Here is a 12,613-nt window from a genome sequence, read left to right as displayed (position 1 = left end):
TTTCATAATTAATTGTAATTTAATTAGAAACCTATGATTAAAAACCACCATAAAAATTGTAAATTTATGATAAATTTTAAATTTTTATGACCTAGACTTGAATCCATAACAATCGGAAATCAATTGGATAATAAATTTTCGATTTTTCGCCCTAAAATTATGAAATTAATAATATTTATTAATTTGTCATTAATTTTATAAATTTTAAATTTTTATGCGATTCGTTCATAAAACTTGCACGCACAAAGCAATGGACGCTTCGTGTTACCCTTAAGGGGTGTTGTATAATGCGGGCATGCGACGACGAGCAAGGGAGCTCGTCGCCCGTGCGGCACGAATGCAATGAGCAAGGGCGTAGTGCACGAGCACAAGGCAGCAGCCCTGCCTTGTGTCGTGTGCCACGAGCAATGGACGAATGGGCATGGGCGAAGGGCGAGCCAAGGCAGTCGCGTGTGGGCAGCAAGCGAGCTGCGCCACAACGCGCGCTGCCTCGCACAAGAGCGCGCAGCCTCGCGCGCAGCGAGCGCAAGCTCGCGTGCCACGAGCGCTGCGCCCAGCATTGCTCGCGCGCACAGCGAGCAATGTCGCCCGCCCAGCGAGCGATGTCGCGCGCCCAGCGAGCGATGGCTCGCGCGCCCAGCGAGCGATGTCGCCCGCCCAGCGAGCGATGTCGCGCGCCCAGCGAGCGATGTCGCGCGCGCACTGCGAGCGATAGCTCGCGTGCGATGAGCGCTGGCGCGCGCAGCGAGCACCAATGCGTGCGGAGGCTTGCGATGGGGATGCAGCAGCTATGCGACGAGCGCATGGGCTGCGCGCACATGGCCAGCAATGGCTGTGTGCGTGCGGCCCATGGGCGTGCAACGCGTAGGGTGTTTGCGTTACGATTAAAGATCGTTTTGAATGTTTAATTTGAAAATTCCAGTTCACGTAATTTTAATTAATTTTAAAATTAATAATTTAAATTATTTTCTTGGATTTTAATTTTGAATATTGTAATTATAATAAATTTTATTTATTCTAATTATTTTACTAAAATTAAAATCATGAATTAATTTAAATACGACTGAAATTAAATTAAACTTTTTGGATTCAATTATAAGTTTATATGAGCTTTAAATTTTAATTAAATTTGTATGTTTCCGGTTAGACTAGAAATACATTTTTATGTTTAAAATTAGTAAAGCATATGAATTTATTGGTTTAAGTGGGAGCGTATTTTAGTCATAAACTCTTGATTAGGTCTACAAATCCTTAAGGTTAAAACAACTTGATTAGAATTAATAAGGACTGAATAATTGGTAGATTATTGGTGCCCTTGATTAATTGCTGCAAATGTTTACGTGATGCATAATGTGTTTTACTAACCAGCTATGTGGGCCATTCATGATAATGAATGGATGAATGGTATATATTGTATATGTACTGTTTTGCAGGTTATGAAGTGACTAGTATGGCCCAAATAGGATAGAAAATATGGTCTGCGTACCATTAATTTGAATGTAATTGGTCTAAAGTACCAAAGTTATTTTTCAATTCAAATATGGTCTGCGAACCATCAAATAGTTGTAATTAGTTATAGCTTATCCTATTTGAAGAAAATGGTGCCTCCCACGGAGATTTTCAAGACGGACTTTGAAGTCAAAGCTTCAAGATGAAGTCGGGCCATACTAGATCACATTTATCTTATGCATGCTTTAAGTTATTTATTGTTTTAAATATGTCTTAAAATGCATGAGATCAAAAGCTTGATTATGTTGCATGATTAAGGATTTTAGTTCACTTAAAATCTAACCAACATAGTAAGAGCCTTAAGTTCCAAACTTAAAAAAAATTGAGTTAAAAGGTGTCATGCCAAAATATACACTTGCTTGGATATCCTTTACATCAATCTAGTAATAGTTTTCGCTCAGCGAGGTGTTACTTATTGGTCCTAAAGGGGCAAGGTACACAAATAATTGTGAGTACATGTTAGTTTTGGTGAAACTCAACGATATAAGTAAGGAGTCCTTTTATGTCGTGGCAAATTCGATAGGTTTACCTAATAAGTTCTTAGACGTACCTATCAACCAAGAATAGTTTCTAGACTATTAGCAAAAGGCTTTTGCTTACCTAAGATGTTCTAGGATTAAGTCGACAAACTGTGCTTAGTTCTTCAATGATTTTAGGATCTTGGAATCATTTTATTCACACCTGCCGGAACACATAATTTGAATAAAATGCTTAATAAACATTGAATTATGCATGTATGCTAGAATTTAAGTTTATTAAGAGAAACTGTGAATGGTTATTTATTTGTTTATTCTTTTCAATTGTAGTTTTAATATGGCAAACAACAATCAAAACATCATCATGGGTTCTGAGCTTATGGTCAAGCTGAACCTGACAAATTTTCTTGAATGGGAAGCTAAGCTAGTTGAAATAGTCAAACTCAATGGACTTGAGTATGTACTGTCACATCCCATGCCAAGCTACTATGCCAGAGACATGACCCCTGAGAGATTTTACGCCTGGGATGCGGATCTCAAAAAGGTTATGAGTCTCATGCTGAACAATATCCCTGATGATTGGGCTAAAAGGTTTGTAGCCTATGAACCTTTTACGCTCATCAAGAATCTGAGGGATATCTGTCGTGGAAGTACGGAGGACAGGGACCTGAACGTCCATGAGTTGATTGAATCAATGTCTGGTCTAAAGGTTAGTTCTCCCAACAGGTGTTATAGGATGGAGGTCCAAGAAACACATGTTCAGCTCCTTCGCACTAAACAGAGGGTAGGCGTCCCACTGAGGTTCCATGTGGATCTTATGTGTTCATACTTTGATCGCCTAAGTCTACTAGGAACACCAATAAGCGAAAGGATGGCAGTCTCTGTCTTGCTCAATTCACTACACAGTGGGTTTGGTCGCTTCAAGCAACTATACCTAAGTGAACCAAGAGAAGAAACAGTTGCAGAATTTGTTCACCTTGTCAGAAAGGCTGAAATAATACTGGACTGTGAAGCCAAAGATTTACTCAAGGCTAGAAAGAGACCGTTCAAGAAAGGTGGAAAGTCCAAGGGCAATGCTAAATCAAAGCAGGACAAGTCCACATCAAGCTGTCTTTATTGTGATGGAATAGGCCATTACAAAAGAGAATGTCCAAAGCTAAAGGAAGATCAGAAGAACGGAACAGTCGTTCCATCTTCAGGTATTTTCGTTATAGACTGTATACTTGCTAATTCAACTTCTTGGGTATTAGATACAGGTTGTGGCTCACACTTATGTTCCAATCCACAGGGACTAAGAAGAAGTAGAAAGTTAAGCAAGGGTGAAGTCGACCTACGAGTGGGAAATGGAGCACGGATTGCTGCATTAGCCGTAGGAACTTACTATTTGTCGTTGCCCTCCGGGCTAGTTTTGGAACTGGAAGAATGTTTCCATGTTCCAAGTCTTACTAAAAACATCATTTCAGTTTCTTGCTTAGATGCTAAGGGATTTTCCTTTTTAATAAAAGACAATAGTTGTTCGTTTTATTTTAAAGAGATGTTTTATGGATCTGCTAGATTAGTCAATGGACTTTATTTATTAGATCGCGACAAACAAGTATATAACATAAATACCAAAAAGGCCAAAAAGGATGATTCAGATCTCACCTATCTGTGGCACTGTCGATTAGGCCATATAAACTTGAAACGCTTAGAAAGACTTCAAAGGGAAGGAATTCTAGAACCATTTGACTTAGAGGATTATGGTAAATGCGAATCATGTTTACTTGGCAAAATGACAAAGCAACCTTTCTCTAAAGTTGGAGAAAGAGCAAACGAACTATTGGGTTTAATCCATACAGATGTATGTGGACCAATGAGTACAAATGCTAGAGGTGGTTTCAGCTACTTTATCACTTTCACTGATGACTTCAGTAGGTATGGTTATGTCTACCTAATGAAGCATAAGTCTGAATCCTTTGACAAATTCAAGGAATTTCAGAGTGAAGTAGAGAATCAATTAGGCAAGAAGATTAAGGCACTGCGGTCTGATAGAGGCGGTGAATATCTGAGCTATGAATTTGATGACCATCTGAAAGAATGTGGAATTCTATCAGAATTGACTCCTCCTGGAACACCACAATGGAACGGTGTGTCGGAACGGAGGAACAGAACCTTGCTAGACATGGTCAGGTCAATGATGGGTCAGGCCGAACTTCCATTAGAATTTTGGGGACATGCACTAAATACAGCTGCACTCACTATAAATAGAGCTCCGTCTAAAGCTGTCGAAAAGACTCCATACGAATTATGGTTTGGAAAGCCTCCAAATGTGTCTTTTCTTAAGATTTGGGGATGTGAAGTATACGTCAAACGATTAATTTCAGACAAACTTCATCCAAAATCTGACAAATGTATCCTTGTGGGCTATCCAAAGGAAACAAAGGGGTATTACTTCTACAATACATCTGAGAACAAAGTGTTTGTTGCTCGAGATGGTGTCTTTTTGGAGAAGGATCACATTTCCAAAATGACAAGTGGGAGAAAAGTAGACCTCGAAGAAATTCGAGTCGAACAACAAACTCTAGAGAATGCTCAAGATAACATTCAGGATGAAACTCAGAGATCTTTAGAAGAATCTGGTGAGAATCATGGTCAATCTAGAAATGTTACCCCGCGTAGATCGCAAAGATATAGATCTCAACCGGAAAGATACTTAGGTATTTTGACGAACGAGAGCTATGACGTTCTATTACTTGAAAGTGATGAACCTGCGACTTACAAGCAAGCTATGACGAGCCCTAGCTCCAAGCAGTGGCAAGAAGCCATGCAATCTGAATTAGACTCCATGTCTGAAAACCAAGTATGGGATTTGGTCGATTTGCCAGATGGCTACCAAGCCATTGGAAGCAAATGGGTTTTCAAACTGAAAAAGGACAAGGATGGGAAACTTGAAGTTTTCAAAGCTAGATTGGTCGCAAAAGGTTACAGGCAAGTCCACGGTGTGGATTACGATGAAACCTTTTCACCAGTTGCAATGCTAAAGTCTATTCGGATAATGTTAGCAATCGCTGCATATTACGATTACGAAATATGGCAGATGGATGTCAAAACTGCTTTCTTAAACGGCGTTTTAACAGAAACTGTGTTTATGACACAGCCTGAAGGTTTTGAGGATCCAAAGAATGCTAAAAAGGTATGCAAGCTAAAGAAGTCAATCTACGGATTGAAGCAGGCATCCAGGAGCTGGAATATACGTTTTGATGAAGCAGTCAGTGACTTTGGTTTCATCAAGAACGCGGACGAATCTTGTGTATACAAGAAGGTCAGTGGGAGCAAAATTGCTTTCCTAGTATTATATGTCGACGACATATTGCTTATCGGAAATGACATTCCTATGTTGAACTCTGTCAAGATTTGGCTTGGGAAATGTTTTTCGATGAAGGATCTAGGAGAAGCACAGTACATATTGGGCATCAAGATTTACAGATATAGATCTAAAAAGATGATTGGACTTAGTCAAAGCACTTATATCAATAAGGTGCTTGATAGGTTCAAGATGGCAGACTCCAAGCGAGGCTACCTACCCATGTCTCATGGAATGACTCTAAGCAAGACTCAGTGCCCAAAAACACTTGATGAGCGTAGACGAATGAATGGGATTCCATATGCATCATTGATTGGTTCAATAATGTATGCTATGATATGTACACGCCCGGATGTTGCGTACGCACTCAGTGCTACGAGCAGATACCAGTCAGACCCAGGAGAGGCGCATTGGACTGCTGCCAAGAACATTCTGAAGTACCTGAAAAGGCACAAAGATGACTTCCTGGTCTATGGTGGAGATGATGAATTAATTGTTAAAGGCTATACGGACGCAAGTTTCCAAACCGACAAAGATGATTTTAGATCACAGTCTGGGTTTGTCTTCTGCCTCAACGGAGGAGCAGTAAGCTGGAAAAGTGCTAAGCAAAGCACCATTGCGGATTCTACAACTGAAGCGGAGTACATTGCTGCACATGAAGCAGCAAAGGAAGCTATATGGCTAAGGAAGTTCATAGGAGAACTTGGTGTAGTCCCCTCCATTAAAGGACCAATAGCCCTGTATTGTGATAATAACGGAGCTATTGCACAGGCAAAAGAGCCTAGACACCACCAGAGAGTCAAGCATGTACTTCGTAGATTTCACCTTCTACGAGAGTTCGTTGAAAGAAAAGAAGTCGAGATAAGCAAAATTGGAACTGATGACAACATATCAGATCCATTAACTAAACCTCTGCCGCAGGCGAAGCACAACTCGCACACTGCAGCTATGGGAATCAAGCATATTGGAGAATGGCTTTGATGTCTCTGTTTAATGTTTTAAAGTTTTAGAGTTTAAATCTTTGTAAAACATTATTGGTTAATCATTCACAATAAATGAAATGAATTCATTTTTCCATTTAATTTATGGTTTATTAAATGATGAGTCCCTTCAATTTGACGATATATTCAAGATAGACTGTCAGGACCAGTCCTGTGACTAAGAAATGTCTATCAAGTGAACTTGAATGTCAAAGGTTGAAAATGGTCCCTAATCGGAGTTTTCTATAAAATTGGACGCATAGAAAACGTTAGACGATTAGAATGCAAGATGACTAGTAGTTCTGTTTCTTGAACTATGTGGACATGGCAATGTCATAATCATTTGCATAGATACTTACTTTGGGAAGACTAGTATCGGACAAGACCTATGAAACTTTACTGTAAGAGATGAAAATCTGTCATAAGTAAATTTCATTAAATTATTAGACACTAAATCCTCAATACCTGAGTGATTTGAGATTACTTGTTTGAGAACTGGTTGCTTTGACGTTGACCAACCGTCGCACCGTAAAAGGAGGCTATAAAGGCAACGCTCAGGTAATCACCTATCAAACGAAGTCTAATCTCAAGATCGCAAGATTGGGATTGTCCTCCCATAAATCGGGATGAGATGCTTAAAAGTTGTACAAGGCCACTCGGAGAGCTAGAAACTGTGAAATGCATGGCCGTGCTCGGATGAATCATAGGCTATGATTATCTGTTTATTTGATCAGTTGAACTCTGAAACCGAGGAACACCTCTAGACGTAATAAGGATGACAACTCTTACCTTATGTTCAAGAGCAAGCATCGAGCGACAAAGGAATTAGGAAATGCACACTTGTCCCTAAGGACAAGTGGGAGACTGAAGGAAATAATGCCCTTGGTCCAAGTATGCATTCTATGTTAAGTCTAATAAATGCGGTTCAGTATTAATTAACAAGTTAATAATTCAGTGAGATCAAGTGAGCTGAATGCCTAGCTAGAGGCCGCTTCAGTTCAAGTGGAATTAATGATATTAATCCACAGCTTACTCTTGACTGAACCCGTAGGGTCACACAAATAGTACGTAAACGGATCAAGTATTTAATGGCATTAAATACTCCATCTATGAATATTCGGAACCGACGGATCTTGGTTTCAGTGGGAGCTAAGATCGTCACAGGCAAGAAATGAATACTCCGGAAACGATGATATTGCCGGAAACGGAAATATGGATCGTATCGGAAATATAAATATTATCCAAGTCGTAGATGTTGCCGGAAACGGAAACATGGTACGTATCGGAAAATATTATCGGAAATGGAAATATTGCCAGAATCGGAAATATTGCCGGAAACGGAAATATTGTCAGAATCGGAAATATTACCGGAATCGGAAAATAATTCCGGAAACGGAAATATTAAATATTTGTTCGAAACGGAAATTAATTCCGGAATCGGAAATATTAAATATTGTTCGTATCGGAAATGAATTCCGGAATCGGAAAATTTAATCGGAAGCGCATCGTACGAATAAGCATCGGACGAGGCCTGCCGGACGAGGCCTGCCGGACGAGGCCCAGCACGAAGCCAGGCCATCGCCCAGCAAGCCAAGCGCCGCACAAACAGCCACGCCAGGCCCAGCGCAAGGCCAGGCCCAGCAGGCTGCGCAGCGCGCACAGCGCGCACAGCACGCGCAGCGCGCAGCGCGCGCGGGCGCTGCGTGGGCTGCTGCTCGCGCGCACGCATGGGGCCCATCGTGGCATCCGTGCGTGTGTGTGCAAGTGTTTGTGTTCGTGCACGTTTTCTAAAACATGCAGAGTTCGGTTAATGATTAAATTCCTAATTCTATTTGATAAATTAATTAAATTAGAGTTCTTGTAGGATTCTAGGTTTAATTAATTTGTATCTGAATAGGATTTCGATTCCCTTTCCATACCCCTATAAATATGAGGCTAGGGCTCACAATTTATAACGAGTTTAAAAGTATTCAAAGTGAGTTTTTGAGAGAAAAATTCAGTCACACATTTGCCTATAAAGTGCCGAAAATAATAGTACCTTAAGGGCGATTCTAGTTGGTCAATCTTAAGGCGGATCCGGACGTGCTGTGGACTATCTACGGAGGGACGACACTTGGAGTCCTAAAGACTTGTTCTTGTTCGGTTCGGGCGCAGCTAGGGAAGGCACGCAACAAAGAGTATGCATCTAAACTATGCTAAATGATTATGTGTAAATAATATGTTTTCCTGGCTTTATGGTTTTTCCGCATGATTTATGAATTGTCATATGTATCATAACCTAAAAGAACCATATTTCCGTTTCCGGCAATATCATCATTTCCGGAGTATTATTTATTTTTCCTTTTGACGATTTCACCTCCCACTGGAACCGAGATCCGTCGTTTCCGAATGTTCATAAATGGAGTACTTAATGAATAATACATTCACTTAAATACTTGATTCGTTCACGTACTATTTGTGTGACCCTACGGGTTCAGTCAAGAGTAAGTTGTGGATTAATATTATTAATTCCACTTGAACTTAAGCGGCCTCTATCTAGGCATTCAGTTCACTTGATCTCACTGAATTATTAACTTGTTAATTAATATTGAACCGCATTTATTAGTGTAGGGGATTTTTTCGTACTTTTCCTCTTTTGGATTTCCCCCTACGAGGCTTTGTATGTTTTTGGATTTCGAAGGAGTCGCCACCAAACAATTTTAAGGGTCCCGTTTGGAAAGACCAAAGTTCACTCTTTATTGGATAAGGCATTGAATCTTAGAAACGGATGGGTGAGATCCTGGCAAGGGAACGAGGTGTTTATTCCGCGAGCTTTAAAAATTGTATTCGAGCACATGACAAGAAGCATTTTCGAATAACCCTAGTCATGACACTGTGTGGGTTTGAACTTTGAATTTAGAACATATAATTTCTATTTGTATTGTGACCACTTCGCTTTAAAGTTAATTTGAAGGAACCTAAGGCCGGTTTGTCCAAGAAATTATCTTTGTTAAGCGTGATGTAACTTTGCATTTTGTTGGATTTAGCATGTGAGGTGATGAAAGTAATAAACAAGTAGAGCAACATCACAAAGAATAAATGAATTATTGAAAGTGCGTACAAAACCACATCACCTTAAAAAAGGTGAGTAAAGAGTGCGGAATTGAAATAGCAATAGTAAAGGTACGACATTGAAATGCGATATTGAAATGCGTTATTGAAAGATGCGATATTGAAATGCGTTATTGAAAGATGTGATATTGAAATTGCGGCATTGGAAGGTGCAATATTGAAATTGCGGTATTGAAATAGAACTATTGTATTTGAGATCCAAACGCCAAACGACTACTTAATAATAAGTGCGCCCGACACGGATTCAAGTCTAAAAATCTCAACTTTAGGACAAGTTGCTCATCCAAAAGTGTCTTAGATTTTGGTTATTGAAATTGAACTTTGAATATTGAATCTTGAATATTGAATCTTGAATATTGAACTTGAATATTGAACTTAGGAGTCTTGAATCTCAAATATTAGACCTTTTAATGTTAAAAAGGTTTCACCTTTGATATGCTCCATAACATGAAATTGATTCTACGGATTTTTCATGAAATACCCCTGAATTTTCACGAAATTCACCAAATGCCCCTTGACTTTCAGAAATTCACCAAATGCCCCTCACTCTCACTAAAATACCCAAACTACCCTTACACTTAACGGACGTTAAGTCGCCGTTAGCTGCACTTTACTGTTTTGCCCTTATTCGTCTTTTGGGCGCCATTAGCCCTCTAACCCCACTTTCTTCTTCATTACAGTTCAAAAAAAACCCGATTCTCAAACTGCCTCTCTCTCTCTCTCCCCTGTTCTTCAACATTCAACCACCATAACTGCATTAACAATCACTCAAAAAGCTTCAAAATTTTGCTGCGCGTTGTGTTGCTGAAGTTGTGTCCTGGGTTTTCAACCCCAATTGATTTCTCAGAAAGGGGTTTTTTGCTAATTGCACTAGGAAGTTGAAGAGGTGCAAGTCGAATTCAGAATTTCGTGTTCGTAGTTAACTCGCGCATCGTTTAAGGTATGTATTCACAGTCGCACTTCATTTATTTTCGATTTTTCAAAGTTCTGTTGCGCAAATTTTAGGGTTTAGGGTTTCTGAAATTTTGATGTTGGAGATGAGTTTTATGTTTGTGTTTTGATGAAAATAAGTAGGAATTAGTTGTGTGATGTTATGCATGTCAATTTTTTGATGAAAATTTATGTTTTTTTCTTGATGATTTTGTGTGTGGTAGGATGTTTGCTACCTGATTGTTGTTGCATTATAAATGGCATGACTTTGATGTGAGGGGTGGACACTGAAAAATGTCAATTGATTGACATATTTCTGGATATTTTTTAGGAGTCAAGTAAGCAAAACGTGTTTTTTCCTGAAAAGTTTAGGTTGTACACTGACTCACCCACTGGGAGGGTAGAATTGGTTGATGATAGTGTTATGATTAGAATGTGGGTGTGGAATATGGGCAAGGACACAGTAGAATTATGGATAGAGGATTCAGACACTCTAGGGGTAGCTTTTAGGTCTGTTGTAGCTCTGCTTGAGAGGCAAAGGAAGGAGGAGAAAAAAAAGTTAAGGGAGAGACAGGAAGAGCTCTTGAGGATGCAAAGAGAGGATGAAGAACAGAGGAGGCTAGAAGAGGAAAAGGAGAGGGTTAGGTTGGAACTTGAGGAACAGAAGAAGTATACAGTGGCTATGGAGGTCCCATTGGTGGATGTTGAGAATGATGGGGTTGAGTATGTAAGGATTATTACCTCAGATGATGCTGATGAAGTGTTTCATGGCCTATCTCAACCACAACCACAAACACAAGACTCCCCCCCTCCTAAGCAACCTACAAAGTCTAAACCTAGGAAGAAGTTGACTCCTAAAAAGAAGAAGACACCAAAAAATGCTCCCCCAAAACCAACTGAAACCACCACCACCCCAGAATCAACAACACAAACACCTCCACCCCCTCCCGAGTCAAGACAACACACACCTCCACCCCCTCCTGAGTCAAGACAACACACACCTCCACCCCCTCCTCAGTCAAGACAACACACACCTCCACCCTCTCCTCGGTCAACACAACAAACACCTCCACCCTCTCCTCAGTCAACACAACAAGAACCTACACAAACTGAAAATGCAACACCAACTGAGCCACAGGCAAACATACCTGAACCTGGTGTTCCATCCAAACCAAAAAAGACAGGGAGAGCTAGACCTAAGGGGTTTAGGGTGGGAAAACCAACGCTGGTGAAACTAGGAACATATGTTCCTAAAACCAATGCTAGTAAGGTTAAGAGAGGGGCTGGAAGGGCATGTAAAGGAAAGGGTGTTGTTGTGTTATCTGATATTGAGGATGATGAGGACAGTGAGGATGATGATTTTGAGGGGGCTGTGAGTGATGATGACAGTGAGGAAGAGGAGGACATAGGGGATTTCATTATTGATGAGGAAGGGTTAGAGGACCTGCATGATGATATCTCCGAGAAAAAATTTGAGGATTGTCTTGATGGTAGTTCTAGGATGGACAGGAATTACAAAAATGGCAAGGTTTATGTTGAGCAACCATATGGTTCTGTTAGGCTAGAGCCATGGCTAATATTTAAAGATAGGGAGTCCTTTATGAATGTCCTTATGGACTACTGCTTTCAAGAGGGGTTTGGCTTGAGTGTGGAGAAGTCAGACAACTTGAGATACACTGATGTTTGTGCAATTGAGGGTTGTGATTGGAGGATTCATGCCTCAAAGATGGTAGATAACACTACAAGAAAATTTAGATACAGAGGCAACACCTTGAGGCAATTCAATTTTCATGGCCTCTAAAAGTGCCTTTTAGCATTAGTTAATTATGGTAGCCTCTAAAAGTTACTTTTAGGGTCGGTGAAATTTAGCCTGCCCCTAAAAGTACTTTTTAGCATTAATAAAATAATGGTTGCCCCTAAAAAGTTTATTTAGCATCAAAAAAAAAAAAAGTTGCCCCTAAAAAGTACCTTTTAGCATTAATGAAATAACAGTTGCCTCTAAAACTATTTTTTAGCGTCAATGAAATTTACGTTGCCCCTAAAAAGTACTTTTTAGCATTAATGAAATAATGGTTGCCCCTAAAACATACTCTTAACATCAGAAAATAATGGTTTCCTCTATAAAATATTTTTTAGCATCAGTTAAACTTTAGTTGCCCCTAAAAAGTACTTTTTAGCATTAATGAAATAATGATTGCCTCTAAAATATTTTTTTAGCGTCAGAAAATAAGGGTTGTCTCTATAACATTTTTTAGCATCAGTTA

The sequence above is a fragment of the Spinacia oleracea genome, chromosome 2 (genome assembly GCF_020520425.1).
Source record: "Spinacia oleracea cultivar Varoflay chromosome 2, BTI_SOV_V1, whole genome shotgun sequence".
In the NCBI taxonomy this organism is placed as follows: domain Eukaryota; kingdom Viridiplantae; phylum Streptophyta; class Magnoliopsida; order Caryophyllales; family Amaranthaceae; genus Spinacia; species Spinacia oleracea.
This window is presented reverse-complemented; position numbering follows the sequence as displayed.